This window comes from Peromyscus maniculatus, chromosome 12 (genome assembly GCF_049852395.1).
Source record: "Peromyscus maniculatus bairdii isolate BWxNUB_F1_BW_parent chromosome 12, HU_Pman_BW_mat_3.1, whole genome shotgun sequence".
Taxonomy (NCBI): Eukaryota; Metazoa; Chordata; class Mammalia; order Rodentia; family Cricetidae; genus Peromyscus; species Peromyscus maniculatus.
In genome coordinates this window covers 40,983,690-41,005,563 of record NC_134863.1, presented here as the reverse complement: position 1 = coordinate 41,005,563, position 21,874 = coordinate 40,983,690, and the positions used below count along the sequence as shown (strand labels likewise).

At 36.1% G+C, this 21,874-nt stretch overlaps 1 protein-coding gene across 17 annotated transcripts in view; it reads left to right on the top strand.

Annotated features, from left to right (window-relative positions):
- The window catches only part of Bbx (BBX high mobility group box domain containing), a 243,376-nt gene that overhangs the window by 89,300 nt on the left and 132,202 nt on the right, over nucleotides 1–21,874 (top strand). For 11 of the 17 annotated variants that reach the window (XM_076548971.1, XM_016008269.3, XM_076548968.1 and 8 more), the window contains one exon: nucleotides 14,945–15,020. The gene's annotated coding sequence lies outside the window, so the exon portion shown is untranslated. Of the gene's footprint in view, nucleotides 1–14,944; nucleotides 15,202–21,874 lie in introns of those variants that run through there. The other 6 variants (XM_076548973.1, XM_076548969.1, XM_042259411.2 and 3 more) reach the window with 3 other exon arrangements.

Genomic DNA, 21,874 nt, shown 5'->3' with positions numbered 1-21,874 from the left:
TAGTAGGACTTTTTATGTCTCACCAACCAGCTCCCCAAATCATCACACAGAGACTTATCAATTATGGCCAATAACTTAGGCTTATTCCTAACTAGTTCTGATAACCTAAGTTAACCCATTTCTATTAATTTACTTCCTGCCTTGTGGCTTTATTACCTCATCTCCCTCCATAGTGCTCATACTGCTTGATGTGCATCTTATGGCATCTCAGCCGCCTTCTTCCCACTGCTCTTTCTGTTCTGAAAACCCTGCCTAGCTATTGGCTGCTCAGCTTTTTATTAAACCAGTCACAGTGACATATCTTTACCCAGTGTAATCAAATAACTCGCAACATGAAGTATAGAAACTAAGTGCAGCAGGAGGATCCTAAATTCAAAGCCAGCTACAAGAGTAGCATCTACTGGTTTTTATTGTGTTAAAATAATTAAAATGTGAGCTGGCGAGATGGTTCAGCAGGTAAAGGTACTTGCTGCGGAGTCTAAGGGCCCAGGTTCCATCCATAGTAATGAACCAAAAGAGAAAGACCCTTGCCACATTGTCCTCACCTCCACATGTATGCCATTTTCCTACCCACAAACGAATACATAAATAATTTAAAAATACATAAGTGGTACAATTTCTTTGGTTTAGATATGTAGTTTATGCTGTTTTGATCTAAAAACTAGCATTCAGAGCATTTCCTTTGTTCAAGTAGAGTAGGAACCGACAAAGATGAAGAATTAGAAACTCAGTGTGTTAGAGCCTAAAAGCAGCACATCTTTATCATATAGAAAAATTGTATAAGGAAACTCTATCCTGTTTCTCAAAAACAGTATTTTTACTTCCTTGGTCTTCCCCACTTGAAAGAAATGTTTTGATTTTGTTATAATTGTGAAGTGTTTACTTTTTAAATGTTTGATCTGAGCTCTGAAAGCCTGCAATTTCTAAAGCAGCTAAGCATGTTTTTCCGTGCTCAGATTTGGGTCTCTTCCTACTGAGCTCACATAGCCTAGGGTGCATGTTTTGGGGGATTTAGCTGAAGGTCCCCAGTTCTTGAGTAGCTTTGTCCTTTAGCACTTCCTCTTCACAGATGGAAACTGAAGTGCAAATTAATTGTTAATGAGGAGGAAATAGACACAGGTGAAATCTAGTAACAACAGAAGACCCAGTATACCTGATCATTTGAAAACAACACTGGATGTGTGAATATGAATATATAAATGGTTGCTTTTTAAAGAAAATAGTTAATAGCAAAGCATTGATATAAAGTAAAAAATGAACCCCACAAATGAATAATTATAGCTGGCAGTCCCTTCTTAGTTCTGAGTGTTTACCTACCAGGCAGTGTTGTGGAATGATTGTTTGTTTTTTAAAGCCACTGTTAAATAAATTGGGCAGCCTCAGAGCTGTTTTCTACCTTTCATTTACAATACTCATTAATACACCAGACAATAATCTGTCATTTGGGGCATGGGATACTTAGTTATCTTTATTATGGAATTTTTACTGAAAGGAAATATTCCCTGTGGACAAAAATCTCTCAGAAGAACAATTATAAAGCATGTTAATCCTACTAAGATATTAACCTCATGATCTTAAGTTCTGGGGTGCATTCTGTACCTGGAAAGTTAAACTAAAAATACTTAGGAAGACAAATTTCAAGAGATAATGAAATGAAAATGTGAATCAGTGTCTGTAAGGCAACAAATTAGAAAATAAATCCTTCATCAAATGTAGATGACAAATCCTTTGCTGTCTTATAATTAGTTTCTTGTTCTTTGGGGACATTAATAAAATACAGGTTTAAAAAATACAAAAACCTCTTATGCACATAGAGAAGCCTGTGTGAATGATTTACCCATTTAATTTGTACTCCAGGGAGGTTTGCCTCTTATTTGTATAACCGATAAGTATATCTATATCAATTGGTAGCTTTGTGTTCATAATTTATAAAAGGGGGAGGGAAACATCAATTACTATAATAATTTTTACACTTGTTTTATGTGTATGAATTCATGTATTGTATCATGTCCATGTCTGGTACATGCTGAGATCAGAAGAGGGAATCAGATCCCTGAAACTAGAGTTCTGGACAGTGAGCCATCATGTAGGTTCTGGGAACTGAACCTGGGCCCTCTTAAAGAACAAGTACTCTTTTTTTTGTTTTTTTGAGACAGGGTTTCTCTGTAGATTTGCGCCTTTCCTGGATCTCGCTCCGTAGACCAGGCTGGCCTCGAACTCACAGAGGTCCGCCTGCCTCTGCCTCCTGAGTGCTGGGATTAAAGGTGTGCGCCACCACCGCCTGGCTAAGAACAAATACTCTTTAACGGTTGAGTGATTTTGGTAGAGTCTATTGTCCATAAAGTGCTTTGATTTTCAAAGGATAGTTTAATGAAAATGGATAATAATACTATTATTTGAATATCTTGTGTTAATCTTGTTTTAGTTTGTTGCAACAATAAATGTAAACCTATGATGACTGAATTATATTAATATGAAGTCTTATATATGAAAAGTTCTGTTCTGTTGAGTCTGGCATATGGTCAATTCCCAGTTCCTTTAACTATTTTACTAATACTAATTTTAATTGTGATATAAAATGTAAATAACTCCGATCTTCCTTTGATATTTTTCTGTACTCGGAGTAGACAGGGGTCCGTAGGCACTATTGTTCTTAAGCATAATGAGTTACAGATATCAAGGCCTCTAGTTCTTTTGCTTTGATTTTTGAAAACTGTGTAATTTTGAAATCTTTTAAATCTCAGATTATAGACCTCCCGTTCCCTGTGTGAGTTTTCATGTAGTAATAGCTTATTATATTTCTGCTTACATATCTTCACTGATAGAGAAATATCCAAGGTCAACTCACTTTACTTTTTGGATAGGCTTCATAGTTGTTAAGTCCTAACATTGAGCACCCCAAACTGCCGGCTAGAAGCATGTGCTAATTAAGTTTAGTCTTACGCTCTGAAATCACTATACAAAATTATGTATGATGCCATTCTCTTATGAGACTCCAAAGAGATAAATAGACAACACCTTTTCTTCAAACCTTCTGGACCCAGGTGCTTTCCATTACTTACCAATGAGCTGACCTAGAGGCATTTTGAGTTCTTTACTTCCTCATCTGACATCACCAGCACTGGGTAAAGTGGGCTTTTGTTTCTTTTTGCTGAACAGTGTATCTTTGCTAAATTCAGCTTATTTGGACGACTGTACAAAGCTGATTCTTTGGCATGTTATTTTACATTTCCTTTCTGTTAAGGTGAGCATCCCCATTCTCTTCCTTTGGATACTTATTCATCCCACGTGGCACTACTAAGCTTAGATTGTATGTGTTACTTTTTAGTGTTATAAACAGAGATCAAATATCAATGCTTACTTATAAATCAGCAGATTTATTTATATTCTGCCTACCCCTCAAAGTTGAAGATTTTTAATTCAGATGAAATGACTGTTAGTCTGCTTTGAATTTTCATTCTGGAACTTCACAAGAAAAACCTAGAGTTTTCCTGTTAATGGCATTTATCGTCCCCACTGCTGGTATATGCACCATGCTCAGTTTTGTAAAATTAGCACACGTGCAAAAAACTTAGTAATCGTGTTTGAGTGGTTGCTTTGGATGGAGGGAGGAGGGTCATGGGAGTGGAGTTGAGATAAGGAGAACTTAGTTCATTAAATACTTTTTTTTAAAAGCAATAGTATCAGATTGTGTTGCAGATTTCTACCCTAAATAAGTAGACTTGAATTTTGACCTGTTGAAGTCTGTTTTACAGTGTACTTCAAAGATTCTCAAGTTGTAATATGACACTCTTGATACTGACTAGATTCATTGAAATCTATGAACCAGACAACAGAATTGGGATCCAACATGTTACTCTTCACTCCAAAGTATAATAATTAAAGTTTTGTTATAGCTATATGTCACAGCAAGTCACAGGCACTTTCAGAACACTGGAAAAGCTTTGTTGATGTAGACAAGATTGAGAAATGTATCCTGGGCCTGAATTTATATTTATTAGTACTTTTTTTTTTTTTTGCTTTCCTCTTACTGTCAATCTAAGAAAGAAATACTTTGTTGTTGCTTTTACAGAACAGGGAGTGCTGTCTTTGGATTCTGTGTCACCCTAGAGTTCAGCAGTTTGAAATTCAGGATCTTAGTTATGTGTAAACCCTCCTAGTAGACCATACCACAAATATTGTATTCAATATATATGAAAGGGGCTTGAGTCATATCAGATAATACAAAGATTTAATGAACAAAGCACTAACATACATTAGTGATTTTATATATGTATGTATATATATATATATATATATATATATACATACACACACACATATATATAACAGTAACCAGCTCTTTGATTTTTTTGTAAGTGTTTATATAAAAACTAACTCAAGCAGTGTAATTGCCTTCTCAAACTACAGAGATTCCATTTAAAAGTATTCTCAATGTTGGGTCTGATGTTATAGGCCTGTAATTCCAACTACTGGGGAGGCCAAGACAGGAAGATCAGAAGTTCAGGTATGACCTGGGTTACTAAATGAATAAAATGAAATAAAACCTTGTCTTTAAAAGTAAAGAGAGGACTGAATATACAGCTTAGTGGTATAGTGTTTGCCTAGTATGCACAGGTCCTAAGTTCAAACCCAAATATCATCATAAGTCAGAAGGAGATAAATTGCTATTCATAATAGTTGTTAATAATTAGATTAGTCTTTGACAGCTTCATGCACACATAATGCATTCTGGTAACTTTCCACCCACACCCTTTCTTGTCTCCTTACCACTTCTGCCAACCCCCCTGCTACTTGTCCTTTTCCCAGATTCATGACTTTTGGTTTTGCTTTGTGACCTATTCAGTTTAACCAGAGCCATATTCACAATAGTTTTGTTGCGAATTTATTTTACTTTAACCCTTCAAAAATTGGTTATGTTTTTCAAGAGATGTTCACAGAAGCAAAATATTGTATTCCCAACTTGTATATGCTCCCCCCCCCAAGAAAAACTGTCAGGGCATCACTGTGGCTGGAGAATAAGTTGTGTGGCACTCTCCACTTAAGTACATCACTTACATAGCAAATTGCAAGTTATTGGAAATATCTTGAGCAGTACTTTCAGAACTCAAATTAACATTTGCTCATTTTTCAGTGTTTCTTTTAAAACCTGAAATATTTTTTATAGGTAGGGAAATTGAAGAAATTGCTATAACATGGGTAGAGATTTAAAATCTAAACATCTTGACTTATTGAGTATCATGGTCTGCCAAAATTTCTGAATACATTTGTTGAAATTGGGACTTGAAAGAGTAGTATAAATCAGTATCCTTGTCTCTTTTCAGAAGTTATGTAGGTAGTAAAGTACTTTTGTGTTCTTTTTTTTTTTATCTTATTTGAACAGGACTGCAAACCACTTTCCCATTTTGTGTTCCTGTAATGATACAACAGAACATATCTGTTATTTGTTAGCTGAACCATGGTTTAGGCTTCATACCTGTTCCTCACCTAGCTGTGACATTTAGGATGATAGAATAAACTGAAGTCTAAATCTGGGTGATCTTGGATAGAATTAGTCAGTCCCACCCACTCAATGTTGTACATGAACTCTTGCCCCAAAAAAGAGATTCACTATCAGGGTATATGAAGTATTTTCTCAAGAAATTAGTATTTTTTACTACAAAAATGGAGGAATGTATGCTAGACAGGAAAACATAAAAGTCTTCTAATTTTGGCTTAAGGAATATGTGACGGTTTGAAGGAGAATGACCCCTATAGGCTCTTATGTTTGAATGCTTAGTCCCCAGTCAGTGTAACTATTTGGAAAGATTAGAAGGTGTGGCTTTGTTGGAGGAGGTATGTCACTTGGGGGTGGGATGCGGTGAGCTTCCAGGTTTCAAAAGCCCAAGCCAGGCTCAGTCTTTCTCTTTCTCTCTGTCTGCAGCCTATGGGTCAGCTCTCTGCTACTGCCCAGTGTTATTCCTGTCCAATGATCATGGACTAGCCCTTTAAAAACTATAGGAAAGCCGCAGTTAGATGCTTTCTTTTTATAAGAATTGTCTTGGTCTTGGTGTCTTGTCACAGCAATAGAATGATAACTAAGGACAGAAAGCCTGCATAGAAAATACACTTTTATAGGTAGCTATTCTCCTATTGAGAAAAAGCAACTATAGTGAATTTCCTTTTTAACTAAACTGTGATAATGTCTGATATTATAAGTTAGAAGAAGCTAAAATTTCAAAATATGTGTTAGCAATATTGAGAATTATTAACAGCTGTCTCTGGGGTTCCTTGAGGACAAGCCTTACACTATTTTTCAGTTCTTGTAATTGGTGGCTCCTGGGATTTTATAACACTGAATTCTGTGGCCCAGTAGATTAGACTTGGGGACAAGGGGTAAACTTATAGAAATATTTTGGGAGTATTTTCTTTGATAATTTAAGATAGCTTAATTTGAACTAAATGTTTTATATTACTTTACGTATTGATTGTCATAGGAGCAGCAGTAGCTAATGTGGAGGGTGGCTTCTTTTTTTCTTGAGAATTAATAACTGGTAGACCATTTCTACTGTCCATAGATGGTTGTTGTAGAGGCTGGCCTTAGTTTTAGTATAGGGTATCGTTTTGATTGGTGTTTCTGGATATTTCTCTTGAGGCTGTGCATTTAAGGAGAATTGCTGTTCATATGGCATTGGCTTGTCATTTTCTAGTCAGTACTAGAAATTTTAATACTGTTTGAATGAAGTAGTTGATGTTCACTTGTTGGCAACTTGTTTTTATAGTAGTCTTAGATTCTCTGGTTAAACTGAACACAAAGTAGTTTCTCATATTCCCTCTGTCTAAATATAAATAGCTCAACTTTTACTTGAAGATATTTATAAACATATTATGAATGGAAAAAGATATTTTGCATGATCAGCCTCTGTAGCCTCTCTCCCTTCCAACTAGTACCAATAAACACTTTCTTAACCCTGTGCATAGAAAGTTAGATTCTTCTTGCTTTCTGCTATGGAGGGTCATGGGAAGAAAAGTATTACAAATGGGGGATAATGTTGTAAGTGCTGTGGCCTATAGCCTCCTGCTGATCTGTGGATGGCAAACTTTGGAACAAACTGATGGACAATAGTCTAAAAAGTGTAGTGTGATATGACAGAGGTGTTGGCTGTGTCAGGAGCCCTGAGTTATACCTGGGCTATACCTACTCCTGTGTTACTGGGTCATTGGAGGATAATCAAACCTACCAACCTGTTACACTCTCTGGCATCCTTGATTCTGTGATTTCACAATATGTCTGTTAGGAAACACCATTAGACCCTCCAAGGGCAACAATATGCAGTAGAGGATTGAGACAGTTGAGTATTGTTTCTGTCTGGTCTCAAAGCAGCCATGCCTCCTCTCTGGGACCATACATGACTTCAGCTATAGAAATTGCAATTTATCTTCCTTGGAGCACTGAGGGAAAGTTTCTTAGAGTTTTCTGACTTGAAATAACCAGTTACTATGTGGCATTATTTGTCTCAAAAATAGCTGCCTTGTGAATACATTCCTTCAGAAGGTAGCATCTTGAATTCACCATGGGTTATTTTGGAATAGACCCCTCTTGTGCTCCTATCAGAATTATTCCTGTGGAAATATGACAGGAACAAGAGACTTTCTGCCAGATACAGCTAAAAGGGAAAAGGATTCTCTATGGGTAGTGGAGGAGTTTTTGTTCTTTTGAAAATAACAGTATACTTAAAACTTATTCTCTGACAGCTTTATATGTATGTGTATATATATATATGTATGAATGTATGTATGTATGTATGTATATACAAACTATTTCCATCATATCCACTCCCAATCCCCTCCTTCCTCTAGAATCCTTGCCTCATAAATTCCCTTCCTATGTTCATGACTTCTTTTTAAGAACACACTGAGTCTAGTTAGTGCTGTCTTTATACACATGGGTGTGGGACAGTCCATTGGAGCATAAGCCTCTTACAAGCAGCCATACCTCTGGAAAAATAAAAGATTCTTTCCCCCTAACAGCCATCAGCTTCCAGTACCTCCTCAACTGGGGGTGGTCTTGTGGGTCTCTCCTCCATTTATAATGGAGTGTTGACTATCTTGATCTTGTTCAGGTCTTACACAGGTAACCACAGCAGCTGTGAGTTCATAACATAAGTATGCCATGTTTATAAGACAGAATTTCAAAGTCTTCCTCCCTATTCTCCTTTTCTTTCATTTTATTTATTAATTAATTCATTCATTTATTCATTTCCTCTCTTTCTTTCTTAATGTTCCCTGAACCATGTAGGGTGGTGAGTTGATAGATGTCTCATTTAGGGCCGAGCTTTCGTCAGTCATTTACTCTTTGCATGTAGACCAGTTATATGTTTCTACATTAACTGCTGACGACTAACAGTGAGGTTATCTGACCAAAGTTGAGAAAAGCGCCAATCTATGGATATAAATATAAACATTTCGAAAGCAGTTTGACAATATGACTATTTAGCAAGACATCAATAGTTAAGTTCCCCTTTAGGACCTGTGATCTCCTCAGCATGAGCTTTTGTCCAGATTTACGGTAACAAGCGTGAATTCCTTCTTAGGGAGCAAGTCTCAAATCCAGTCACAAAGTGATTGGTGACTCCCATAATGGTCATGCCACTGTTGCACCAGTGGATACATCATGCCTGGCCAGTTTGGTATTGCAGGATGCTGGGTGAGACCATTCATGTCTTTTCTTCCCCAGCAGCCTGCTTTGGCACCTTCTGGCACTCTGAAAGTTAGCCAGCAGAGAAGTTTTTGAGTCAATCCTTGCTTGATTTCTCTATGTCAACAATACGCTTTTTAATAAAAAATGTAGTTTTTTTTAAACAAGATCACAGAATTTGAAATTATAACTATATTTTAAAAATTATCTGTGTAATTTAATTTAATAATAAAGGGAAATGAGAAAGACCAATGCCCTTTACTTTTTTAGGACAGAACATTTCCCATTTAAAATTACATAAATTGCTGATCACTTGGCTTTCTTTTTATCATGTGGCTTTTGACTAATTTCTTCATAAGAAAAGAAATTGATGAAGTGAAAGCAGCCCTGGGAACTTTTTGTTAAGTCAAAGGATGAGATAAGAGGTCATGCTTTCACCAGTGGGATTCACTTGAAGAATCCTTCCTCAAGGTGCAGGTGTGAATTCTAAAGTGTGGGGGGGATGGTTTGGTTGGGATTTCAGTAAGAATTTACTTCCTAGCTTTGTGCTCATAGAGCTAATGAAGTTTTGTAAAGTACCTGGTGGTTCCCTGTCAGTATTCCTAAAACCAGCGTAGCTGCTGGTTTTATACTCTTCCTGGAAGTGAAACTTAATCTGCCTTAAATGTGTAATTTCTCCTTCTGGAGAAGGTCAAAGGCACGTTTGTACAATTCATAGGCACATAAAAGGGGCATTCAGCGCCTCCCTGCCAAGCCATTTGAGCAGACTAATACCTGGTCATTTTCTACATCTACTTATAGAAACTGTAGAAATTCATAGTTCTACTGTGTTCTTTGAAGCAATAATCTCATGGAAAATGATAATTATGATAAAATATTCATATTATCAAATCAGTTAATGTATACTGAAGTTGGTAGGAGTAAAAAGTGGCTACTTAGACTGGTCAGAATTAAACATATGCTAAAGCCACTGAAATTAAAGTAGGACCTACAGGAAAACACTATTTGAGAGAGTAGCAATTCATTCTGCATGCACATTCTGAGAATATTCAAAGCAACCCTCAGTGTTCTCACAGTGTTACTTTATTAGATGTTTTTCTGTTTCCTAGTATTAACTCTAATGATGAGATTACCAAGACGACATTTATTGAGGCTCACTGAATAGTAAACACTTTGCATTTATATCACCTCCTGACAGTTCTGTTTCCTGTTTCTCATATTCATGTTTGATCATTGCATAGTTTTGGAGTTTTTAATTCTTAAGGGAGTATAAGGATGCTATGCTAGTTTTTCTGATGAGAAATAGAGACCCTGAGAAGCTTTGGTATTGGCCCACATTTACAGAATATGCCTCAGATTACTAGATTTGACATAGCTCTATGCTACTGACTGTACCTTGCTGTTTAGGAGAAAACAAGAAAAGATTGTTTTCTCATTTGCCTATAGTTCATGTTCTATGTTCTGATATGAGACTTTTGCTACAGCCAGATCTGCCTCCTATGCCTTCTAATTTCACAAGCCATGCTCCTATTATTGAACACTATTGTTCATCCTATGCCTCTACCATTCTCTTCTACCTGTACTTCAGATTCTACTTTTCTCCATCTCCTGCATAGCATAGCAGTTGTTGTGAGCATACCAGCTAGTGTATGTGTATGTGTGTGTGTGTGCATGCACATGCATGTGTTTGCATATGGGTGCACTTGCATGTATGGGTGCACCAAGGTGGTTAGGCTAGCTGACCAGTAAGCACTTGTCTCTGCCTCCCTAGTACTAGAGTTACAAGCCTCTGTCACAATGCCTGACTTTTTTTTTTACTTGAATTCAAGTCCTTTTGCCTACAAAACAAGCATCTTACTGACTGAGCTATCTACCTAGCCGACATTCTAACTTTGAAATACAATTATTTGCTTATGTTGTTATACACTACATATTACTATATCATTGTATAGCTTTTCTTTGTGCATAATTCATCAGCTACATCATCAGCATGACTGTTAGGCATTTTATGCTAACACATAGTAGTAATAGGTCATTAATTTCTCAAACAGTGGAAGATTAAATCATTTGCATTGCTGTTCTGTTCACAAATAAGTAAGTAGAAGATAGTTTTTAAAGTACAATTTTATAATTGCTTCAATATTGTGTACTGAAATGGAAGGGATATCAAATCTTTATTCTTATCGTTTCAGGAGGCCACTATTAGACAGTGAATGTAGTGTTTTGTCAATGTTAACTAATATTTTCTAGAAAGTTTTTATAAAGTAAAGAAATGGACGATTTCTGTAATTCTTGCTAGATGTAGAGGAGCTTGTTTGCTTTTACTCTTTTATTTAGTGTTTCTTAATTGAAAATATCTGGGTTATAAGGAAATGGTAGGTTTTTGATGGGAAGGTGACAAGATCAGATTTGCATGTTCCTTTAAAAGATTTCCATTCTTGGTATAGCTGACATTTGTAATGTCAGTTGAAGGTTGGTGCCTTGCCAAAAATGTTTGTGAAATAGTTGTGGTTTAGGCTTCAACTATAAAAAGACAGGCAGGTAGTATTACCTGAAGGGGTTTATTTATTCTTACTTAATGTTACCATGCTGATACATGCACACTCATATATCGTGTCCTGGAGATACCTCTGTCTATATGAAGATACTTTATTTATTTCAGTGAATGATTTAGCTAGAGATCAGTCCATGCGTGCCTTTTCTAATTCTGGTCTGTGGTAGACCACAGTGACCCAAGGTATCTCATTCATTGGCTACAATTGCACACCAGTGGACCTCATTCTGCAAAATTGTAGATTGCATCAAATGCCCTGATTCAGGAGATTAGAGGAATACATAGAATAGTAGAGGGGAAACATGTATAGGACAGGGGAAACTTTAGTTAAATTAACAAGGAGTTTTAATAAATGAACATGAATGCATTTCATAACATGGGAATCAGAATTTAGAGTTAGTGTTTCACTTCACCTATAAATATGCAGTATGTATGTAAAAGAGTAAATTGAAGAAAACAAATCTTATTCATGTAAAAACTTTTAGGTATCTTTTACAGAAAAAATCTGTGTGTAAAGAGAAATAGGAATATATATTGTTGGAAAAGGGAGGATGCTAAGCAGATTTAGTAAGTGGTAGGCACTAAAATTTTTAGATTGTAGGGTTTTGGTTGACTATTAGAGATTATACTGACTCTTAGAGTTTATGTTTCTTTCAAATCAGAAATATTTGAAGTAATAATTCAAAAACTAGCTGTTTCATAGTCTCCATTTATCCTTTTTCAGGTATAAAAACATGAGTTTTCTGTTTTCAGGAGTTTGGAGAAAATGTTTCTTTTTGTAGCAGTTTGAGCTACATAAATCCAGAGGCCTTTGCATCATGCATTGTATCATGCCAGCCATCTTTTTTTCATTTGAGTATAATTGTTCCTTAGCAAATAATTGCAGTCCAGAATGACTTTTATTGAGCTTGATTGAATTAGGGGTATGTATGAGAATGAGTTGGTTAGCTTAATCTATTATCCAGAGGATTGATGAAAACATCAGAAAAGCAGTCATTCATGGGGAATAAATGTGCTTCTGTGTAAGTGGGCACACAGTTACCTTGGGCTCCTTTCTGCACTGACTGAGTAGTAGTAACATCGGGTGCATAGCACAATTTTAGTGTAGAAGGGTGTTTTTTTTGTTTGTTTGTTTTGGTTTTTTGTTTTTGTTTTTTTTGATAATGTGCCTTTGAATTCTATGCTGGACATTAACACTAATTGGAAGTCTGTCTCATGGCAAGAAGTGGGACCTCACCTCTTCTAATATCACAAGATTTTCAAAACACAGTTCCCCAAGGGCTGAACTGTGCCAGAAAGCCATTTACTCCAGGATATTTCATCAGTTGCTTAGGCTATCATTAGGATAGGTTTGTCATTTGCCCTGTTTGTGGTAAGAGGTGAATAGTATATTTAATAGATGGCTTTTTCACTCGCCATGATTAAGTTTTTTAGAGCATATCTATGTTAAGGTGTATTAGGTTAGGGTTGCCCTGGTAGGAAGAATCATGGGTGGGGAGCAGAGGTCTTGAAAATGGAAGAGATGCCTATTGAGCCAATGGAAGCTCCTCATGGGAAGTTAGAATTCTGAGGTTCTGTGGGGGTGAGTAGGATTGAAAGGAAGCCTGAGTAGGACCCAGAAAACACAGGTAGGTAGATACTTGGTTGCTAAAACAATAATCTACTTAGGCTTTGGACCAAAGGTACATTCAAATCACCATTGTGTTTGTTTATATTAAGGCTGTGCGTGTGTGTGTGTGTGTGTGTGTGTGCGCGCGCGTGCGTGTGTGTGTGTGTGTGTGTGTGTGTGTGTGTGTGTGTAGGTCAGAGGATAGTTTGTGTGAATCTGTTCTCTCCTTTCACCATGTAGGCCCTATGGGGTGGAACTGAGGTTCTCTGGCTTGGTGCCTTTACGTGCTGAGCTATTTTTCTGGCTATAATTTTTTTTTAAATAGTGTTTTAAAATAATTTATATATTTTATGAAAATATAGATTTTTTTATTTGTTCAGTTTTGAAGATTGTTATGTTTCCTTCCTAAAACAGACATATAATTTGGATCTATTCATATCGATCCAAATTATTCATTCACACACACACACACACACACACACACACACACACACACACACATACACACACACCACACACACACACACACACACACACACACACACACACACACACACACACACACACACACACGTATATAAGATCTTCTTTATAGTTAGCTTAAAAATAGCTGGTTTTCCCACTCTCAGCATTCCCCAGTTATTTGTCTAGGGTTTGGAGCCTGTGAGCTTTTCTCTATCCATGTTAGCATGTCCAATTGTGTTATAGGTGTATCAGTTGAGACTGGGAACTACAAAGTCAGTTGTTTTCTGTTTTGATCAATTTTGTTTTTGTTTTTTCCCAGTGGTCTCTTTCAGAAAGAGAAGTTTCTTTGTGGGGTGGGTATGAGAATAAATATTTAGAATGTAGTTAGGGATTATGATGGTGTTATCCAACATCAAGGAGTCAGTCCTGAGATCATCATATACATACAAGTTACATCATATAGACTGAGCAGGTTGTGTTTGTGTATTTAGGAATATATATGTCTGTATGTAGCAATAATTTAAAAAGAGGCCAAGAATTTGAGATAGAGCATGGGATGGTGAATGGGAGGGGTTGAAGGAGGGGGAAATGATACAACATTTTAATTAAAAATATTATTAAAAAATAACTGATTTTAAAATTTTAGCCATATTCTTATTTTCAAATATCTAGAGATAACTCAATAGTATCTGGTGGAAATGAGATCATTTAATATTCATTATTTCCTCTGCTATTGCTTTGGAAAGACCTGGGTGACAACTGAATCATTGATTTCTGACTGTATGACTTTATTGAGTTAAAGCACATTTTTGCTATTTAATTGAAGAGCCGTATTTTCCATATCCATGTTGACTGATTTGGAAAAAGGCAAAAATTATTTAGATAAGCTATGAAATAACTAATTATTTAAGGAGCTGTAAGTCAGTATGTAATATTCAATATCTACAGCATTTATCCTTTTTAGTTGAGTATGGATTTCTTACCACTGAAGCAAGCTAGAAATTGTGTTGCAAAAAGAAACTGAAATAACTCTGATTCTTAAAAAAACAATATTTCAGGTTATGCCTATACTTCTGTTTTAATCTTTTCTCATTTGACTTCATGTGCATTTTGTTGCTGATTTGATCATCTTCCATTTTCTTAGTTCTTTATATTTAGAAAAAAAAATTAGTATTTTTTTGTCCCAAGTTTTGTCAGTGCGCTCTCACTCAGCTGTTTTCCTGTTCATTTATATTGCTTTGTTTCATTCATTACCTTTTAATCAGAGACAGTAATAGAGAATTCGAGTTTTATGGGCCAGTCATTTGAAGTAACTTGAATTTAGTACAGATGTCAGATTCAGTTTCCCAGCAGGAGGTTTGTCTGCAAATCTCCATTTCATGTTAGCCAAAGGTGGGGAATTGACGGCCTGTAATTCTGAGTCTAGGTAACTTTACTCTGCATTGAGTAATTGCAGGGACTGTCTTTTTAATATTAAAATCAATGATAAACAGTTTGGGCCACTTTCTCTAAAAAACAGTGTTTAGCAAAGGGATATTTGCCCTTTTATATGGGATTATTTGGCCAAAGGAGATGTGTGGGCTTTGTTTGAAAGGCCCTTGTGGCTCTCATTTTAACCACTTTGCTGTGTGTCTTTCAGAGAATCCTGCTGCATCACAGAAGCCAGAAGTTCTGATGTTCCATTGAAATCACAATGGAAAGTCTTGACCTGACTGGTAAGAGCTGCTCTGGACATGTGTCTTACTTACTTACCTGGAAGCAGTGAGGCAGTCAAGAATCATGTGCTATCAGAGCTGGTCTCAGCCTTTTCCCATCCGATGGATTCACTTTCCATGTTGATCGGGAAAGTGTGACCCTTGTACAGTTTTTTGTGTGTAACATTTAAATCTTCATCAAGTAAGTTAAATCTTCTTATAGAATCATGGATTTTAACTTTTCAAAATCTCTTATTTCATTATAGCTTGTGTTATTGGTACAAGTCAATCTATTGAAGTCCTACATATTTAGAAATTACATACCTAAAAGATACCTAAGTGGTTAATCTCTCTCGAAGCAACTTTTCATACATTGTTAACCTTAGGTAAAAGATGAATCAGTAGCCATTATTACCTAATAAAAATAATGTACAAGTGTGTGGCTTAAAGTATGAAAACACATAATGAAGAAAAGGTTGGGATTGTAAAATAATGTACACATGACAAATTGTATCATTCTTTGAAACACAATCTGTCCTTTTGTACAAAAGTTATTTTTTAAACTGTTGCTTTAGAAAAAAGGTCCTTGCCAGCTTTAAAATAGGGCAATACTATTTTAAAGTTAGTTTTAGTAATAATGATATTGTAGTTTTCCCAGTCTGGGAATATAGGGTATGATTAGTGACCCCTGAATACTGTGTGGTGAATAGATGATTTAAGATTGTAGAAATTAGTGTTACTTAACATGAGCAAATCTATTACATAGTTCGATTACAGTTTTTAAGAAAGAAACTTACTTAATTTTCCAGTTAATTGGAAGTTAATCTGAATTCTTTTCTGTTTTAAAACATTTTTTGTAGCTTTTGTCTTTGAAGAAATATATTATTGGATGTTGCTCTTATGCTGTGAGCATAAATATATTGCTTCTAACCTTTTGAATGTCATTGTCTAGCATTAAACACCTAGTAAAAACATATAATTTTGTTTAATATATATTTACTATAAGCACATTTAAGCACCAACAAAGTCTTAATATGAATAAGAACAGGCGTTTGTTACTGTTTTTCCTCCACACTGTACCACATTTATTAGTGATACAAATTCTGGCTTTGAGAAGGCCAATCTGAATATAATTATGGTTTTACTGAGTCAGCAGACTAGAGTATGGGATACTTGAGAGTTGATTGGAGAATATTCTGTATGTTCTTAATCGCTAACCCAAAGAAGAATTTACAGAGGTCTAAAGAAAAATTTGTGTCAGTATTCTGACTCTCTTACATATGAGTGCATATGTAGAAAATAAGGCAGGATAGTTTATCATAACTGTTCAGAAAACTAAGTCATAATTAGGCCATTTTATAACAGCGCTAAGTAGTCATATGACCTTTGATTTCCAAATGATGAACTAATTTTTGCAATTAAAAATATGCTGCAATGACTCCGAATAGAAATAATAGATAGAAATTTAAATTATTGATAATGTTGAAGATGAAATTTTAATTGAAGATGTGCTTCTAACTTATATTTGTATTTGTGTTTATGTACATCTTAAATACAGTAGCAAGAAACAAAAAAGATGCCATACAAAAAATCAAGAGTGATCTAGGAATTGACAAATGGATGTCAGGCCCTAGTAAACTGAGAAACATCAGTCAGCTTAGGCAAAGTTATATTTCATTATCAAGTGTCTTAGCCAGTGTTGTATTGTTGTGAAGAGACATTATGACCACAATAACTCTTATAAAAGAAAGCATTTAATTGGGGCTGGCTTGCAGTTCCAGAGGTTTAGTCCATTCTCATTATGGCAGGAAGCATGGCAGCACACAGGTAGACATGGTGCTGGAGAAGTAGTGGAGAGCTGGATCAGCAGGCAGCAGGAAAAGAGTGATTCTGGGCTTAGCATGGGTTTCTGAAACCTCAAAGCCCACCCGCAATGATACACCTCCCAGCAAGGCCACACCTCCTAGTCCTTTCAAATAGTGCCACTCTCTAAGCATTCAAATATATGAACCTATGGGAGCCATTCTTTTTCAACCATCACATCCAGTTCTCAACATTTTCATGGTACATTACAGTAAAAGTTATTTTCCTTTTTTGTTTACCCTCATGTCTACTCATGCTCCTTGTTTGGGGAACAAAGCTAAAGGGGCATTTCCATGTGAGACACAACCTTAAGGTTGAAAAAACAGCAGTTGCAGATTCATAGCTTTACAATGTCTGTGGGGAGTGATATATGCCATTGTCTTTCATGTTTCATTGCCCCAAACAGATGACTTCGTCAAAAATGCTCAGTCTGGGAATGGCTCTGGAAGTGGAATAGGCTCGAGAAAGTCTCATCAGGAGGGACTGTATAAGTTTTGGCTGTATGTCCAAAATACTATCTACTGCTTTTATTTAGTGAGACAGAAGTGGACTTATCTTTGAAGTTCTAATGGGTTTAAAATTCCAAGAAGTCCTTCAGTAGGTGCATGTGTTTTAACATAAATTACTTGAGCACAGATCCTTTTGTTACATGGAATACTATCTCTGGCAGGTTTTAAGAAATGAAGAACTGACATGATTACTGATTCATTTGTTTTGTTTTTCAAGACAGCCCTGGCTGTCCTAGAACTAGCTCTGTAGACCAGGCTGGCCTTGAACTCACAGAGATCTGCCTGCCTCCTCTGCTTCCTGAGTGCTGGGACTAAAGGCATGTGCCATCACCACCCGGCTACTAGTTCTTTTGTGTTTGAACTTGAGAACTTGCCCCATCACTTTCTCACATGCACATATAACTTAGATTATTGTCTAATAATTGGTTTGAAAATGAACAAGTAGGGCTGCAGGCTGCAGTTTGCATAGAGAATTGGGAAAGGCAAATATGCTCATAATAGTTTTTCACCTAAGTTTGATAAGTTATTAAAGCCTCTTTTTGAGTAAGGGATTCAAATATGTAGCCTAGGCCAATCCTGAATTCATGATCATCCTGCCTCAGCATCCCAAATGCTGAGATTAAAGGTATGCATTATCCCCCCCCCCAGAACTTTATCTATACTGTTGATATACAAAGAGGAAATGAGTACTTTATTTCTTTTCAGTGTAATAGTTTTGCCAGTTATGATTTTAACCAAATTCCTCTGGATTCTTAAGCCCAGTTGCAAGAATAGTTTTACAGGTGAAGAATGCAAACTATGGAGGGAGCTGTTTTCTATACCAACGAATGAAATGCAAGCACAAAACATATTTTCTAAGTTATTTAATCCATAAATAAGGAACCTGATTAATTATGGTTCAAGATTCTAAAAATCATTTTGGTATGTTTGAGTTAGGAGACATTTAAAGTTACTGAATTTGTAATTTTATATGTGAAGTCATTGTATATGGTATTGAGTGAAGATTTCAAAACTAAGAACTTGAAAAACAGAAAAACAGACTAATTAATATAATAGAGGAATTATATCCTATCAAAATGACTTCCCTGTTTATTCATTGCTACCTAGCAATAGCAATGAATATTTGAAACTTAAGTTGAAGAACAAGAGAATTATGGCTCTTACATTATGTTTCTATTTACTCTCTTGTCAAAAAGTTTACATTTTTTTTGTCAAGGCAGCATTTTTACTTTGTAAAACAGTTAAGAGTCCAAACAGAAAATTGGTATATCTTCAAAGTTTAAATAAAGAGAAAAGAGCTTGTGTACTGTGAAGTAATACAGTAAAAGTCAAAGAACCTTAAATCATGTCTCTCCACCTGCTTTTTCCATCCTTTTCCGTGTTTGCTGATGATGGCTGTATTCGTTGTTTTTGTCATCACTGACAAAATACTGTCTCAAAGCTACTCAAGGGAGAAGAGGTTTGTTTTAGCTTATGGTTTAAAGAATACAGCCCGAGTGAGTTCCAGGAAAGGCGCAAAGCTACACAGAGAAACCCTGTCTCAGCTGGGCGGTGGTGGCGCACGCCTTTAATCCCAGCACTCAGGAGGCAGAGCCAGGTGGATCTCTGTGAGTTCGAGGCCAACCTGGGCTACCAAGTGAGTCCCAGGAAAGGCGCAAAGCTACACAGAGAAACCCTGTCTTGAAAAACCAAAAAAAAAAAAAAAAAAAAAAAGAAAAAAAAAAAGAAACCCTGTCTCAAAAAACACACACACACAAAGAATACAGAACATAGCCCAACATGGTAGGGAAGGCATGGCATCTGGGCTCCACTGGTTATATTTCACTGGACCAGGTTGCAGAGAAAGTGTGGGCCACAGCTAGGCTTTGTCTCATGAAGGTTCTACTCCTCCTAAAACAGCATTACCATCAGGGACCACATACTTAGTGCACAGGCCTTGAGACATTTTGCATCCGAACTAAAGCAACAGTTAAATGATAGTTGTTTGATGTACTAGCCTACATGCCACCCACTGAGTTTGGAGTGCTCCTTTTTACTATGTGATGGTGTACTTTTCTGTTACACACATCAAGTGGATTGGCACTTGGGATTAGTATATTGGCTTGTTGGATGTTGATGTAGCATCATTTTTTTGTTGTTGTTGTTGTTGGTTGGTTTTGCTGATATATGTTTGTGTATATTTTCTGTGTCCCTAGAGTAATTTTAGTCTCTGTTGATTTGACATCAGTCTGAAATGAAATATAATCAGAAAGCAATAAACCATTGAGTTAAACACCTCCCATGCAAAAAGAACTTTAATTTGTAAGATTTATCAGTTCATTTCTGCATTTATAAACTACAGGATAAACTGTGAGCAGTGGTCTTATTCTGTAGATGTCAATTTAATTGGTCAAGAAGCATTTGAACTTTTTTGTCCATTTTTGATTTGTTTCTCCTAAAAGCTATTTATTTCTGAAGTGATTCAAACTTGAAAATAGAGAGAGGAAAGAGATAGGGAAGAGGGAGATAGACAAAAGGCGTAGCATTGGGCTTTCTTTGTTAAGACTTTTGGACAGTATACCCCAGTGATCTGACTTCTCACCGGCCTCCACGGGTTCTACAGCCTTTTAGTCATGCCACACTGGGGGCACAAAGCCATTATCCAGTGGATCTTCAGGGTACACTCTAGATCTAACTATAGCAAGACGAAAACTGTACTGTTTCTGTCTCAGAATTTCTGTGCATTTCAATATAAAATGTGTACTATGTTCACTGAGCACTCTATACTCACATATCAACTTTGTATATGTGATTATACACACGTAGTTCTCTTCAAGTAGTTAAGAGGCTTAAATTTATGTTAGAAAGTCTGTGCATGGCTATGTTACTATAACCTACAAACAATGCTAAGCATATGGAAGTTGCTCTACTGACATTTGACAGATTAGTGCCATCCAAATTCACATCCTGTTTAATATTGTATTTCATTAACTCGGGTGTTAATAAGCATTCCAGCTTATTATTATTTATTATACCATATATTACTATATTTTATATGATACACAAATAATATCTATTAATTATCTTATATTTACATATTTATTTTCTCACCAGCTGAATTAAGAAGGAAAAGTATTCTTGAAATTAAAGGTTTTTCTATGTCTTTAAGTTTGCAGTTAGCCCTATAATCAATAAATGTTAGTGGCTCTGAGAACTTAAAATGAATAGCAAAACAACTGTAGGTACCTCTTGGCTCATTTTTCGTGAACACTTAATCATCAAGTGTTTGTTAAGATGTGTTAGCCTTCTAACAAATTATTCTCTGACTTTGCTGTGGACTCGCAAGTGGAACACATGTGAAGGTCGCAGTATTAATACAGTTAGTTTCCTTTGGGCCGTATGCCAGAAAGGTTGACCAGAGTTGGCATTTACATTTTACTCAAGGGTATTTTTAGGCTGCTTGTTTTCAAAATGATCTGTAAAGATGATAGTTAACAGAGCGTGTATTGACTTTATATTGACTTTTGTAACTTGAGCGTTTTTCTATAACTTGAGTTTTCAGTTTTACCTCTCCACATATACTACTGATTCTAAAAGACAGGTGAATTATGCAGTTACTTAATTGTTGTTTAACATTGATAAGGCCCCTTATTACCAAGTGCCTTCTCATGATAAGAACATTTTCACTTCAAGTTGTGTTTTAAAGTCCTAGACATTGTTATAGACACTTGGATGCACAGATTTCTTGAAAGCCAGCTGGATGTAGATAGAGGACTGGCTTCTGTTTAGGGTTTAGCTGCTATTATATGGTGAGCACTGCCCTTTTAAATTTTACCACCCTAATTACAATGAAGAATTATCAAATAAGAGACAGTAAAATCTACATTGTGTGAGAAATACATACAGTGTTGTATATACTACTCTGCACACCTACGTATCACCCAGATGGACATATGCCTGATATTCTTCAAATACCAACTCTGCCTTCAGCGTTGTTGGTGTTACGGATCATCAAGTAGGTCTACTATAGAGGACTCAGTAAAGATTTAATATCAGCCATCACTGTCAGTCCCCGGAATGCCAGAGTTCTTTTTATGGCCATTACTTTATTGGCCAGTTGAAGGACAGAAGCACACAGGAGGACTCCTTCAGTTCATTTAGTGAAGTGAACATTTAAATAGATGATAAAGTTTTCATCTGATAGTTTAGTTTTTTCTGTTAAAGTGATAACATTATCTTTTGTATTTTTCAATTAGCTTAAAAAGTAATAGGTACCCAAGTATTGTTTTTATGTGTACTTCATTTGGTTGGTTTCCACCCACCCCTTTTCTGTTGTCCTCTTTCCCACCTAGTATTCACCCCATCTACTTTGTTCTGTTGTCTTCCCCAAGTTCCTTCCTTATGCGCCTCTCCTTTCTTCTACTCACTTGGACCCCTTTCTAGGTGCCATGGCTTTTGTCTAGTATATTTACTCCCACCTGGATACCTGTGTTAACAGACACTGCCTTTCTTTATTCACTCTGA